The sequence below is a fragment of the Lonchura striata genome, chromosome 28 (genome assembly GCF_050655825.1).
Source record: "Lonchura striata isolate lonStrDom1 chromosome 28, ASM5065582v1, whole genome shotgun sequence".
Lineage (NCBI taxonomy): Eukaryota > Metazoa > Chordata > Aves > Passeriformes > Estrildidae > Lonchura > Lonchura striata.
In genome coordinates this window covers 2,820,399-2,821,800 of record NC_140730.1, presented here as the reverse complement: position 1 = coordinate 2,821,800, position 1,402 = coordinate 2,820,399, and positions in this window count along the sequence as shown.

The window sequence follows — 1,402 nt, the reverse complement described above, 5'->3', positions numbered from 1 at the left end:
CGGGCTGGGGAAGGGGGCGGGTGTCTCAGCCGGGACAGGGCCCTCCTGCCGCGGTTCCCCAGCCCGGGCTGTGCCCTCCCGGTGCCCGGGTTCCTGCTCCGCCCCGCTCCGCCCCGCCCGTGCTCATCGGCCCGCGCCGCTTCCGCCAGTCCCGGGCACCGGCCGCAGGTAGGCTGCTCCCTTCCCTTCCCAGCTGAGCCTTTTCCATCCCGCCTGCTCCCTTCCCTTCCCAGCTGAGCCTTTTCCATCCCGCCTGCTCCCTTCCCTTCCCAGCTCAGCCCTTTCCATCCCGATTCATCCCTTCCCTTCCCGGCCCATCCCGGGCTCGCCCCGAGCGCTGCTGGCCCGACCCGCGCCCCAACTTCCTCCGTGCCACCCCCGTGCCCGTCCGGGGACCGAGGGCAATTGGGCAATCGCAGGCTTTTCGTGAGACAGGAAAGCAAAAGTGGAATTGGAAACTTTCCCCGGTTGAGAGTTATTTCGGGGCCTTTGCTGGGGTTGCCTTTAAATAGGGAAAGTTTCTGCGGCAGGCTCAGGCGGCGCCTGGAGCAGTGCCCCACCGAAAACCCGCTCAGACACTCCTGTGGTTTAATTCAAATCCCATCAGAGGCCCGGGGTGAGTGCAGGGGCTCAGGCATCGCCTGTGGATGGGGATATAAAGTCTCCCAATGAAAGCAGGACGTGGAGCTGCTGGGACAGAGTCCAGAGGAGGCCACGGAGCTGCTCCAAGAGCCGGAGCCCCTCTGCTCTGGAGCCGGGCTGGGAGAGCTGGGGGTGCTCACCTGGAGAGGAGAAAGATCCAGAGAGAGCCCAGAGCCCTTTCCAGTGCCTAAAGGGGCTCCAGGTGAGCTGGGGAGGGACTCTGGACAAGGGACAGAGGGACAGGACAGAGGGAGTGGTGTCCTCCTGCTAGAGAGCAGGGTTAGGTGGGATAATGGGAAGGAATTCTTCCCTGTGAATCTTCCCTGATAACACAGGTTATCGGCTGGGTTTCCTCTACATCTGTTTTATTCTTCAACATCATCACAAGCAGCCTGCGAGACTCCTAGAACCAGCTGCAGGAGGATACACTTGGATTTACCTAAATATAGCATTATTTAATCAATTATCTTAAATCAGTTGTAATTGATGTGAAATGAACACAAAGAATGTGCTTTTTTGCTTAATGACAGAGTTGGAATAATGCACAGAGCACTGGCACAGCTGCGAGCATGGAACAGATGCAGAAATATTTGGGAGGTGTGAGAGGGAGCCTGGCAGCTCCAGGAGCATCCCCCAGTGCCCACATCACCCCTCTGAAGGCTGTCCTCTGTTCTCCTCACAGATACAGAAATATTGGGAGGTGTGAGAGGGAGCCTGGCAGCTCCAGGAGCATCCCCCAGTGCCCACATCACCCCTCTGA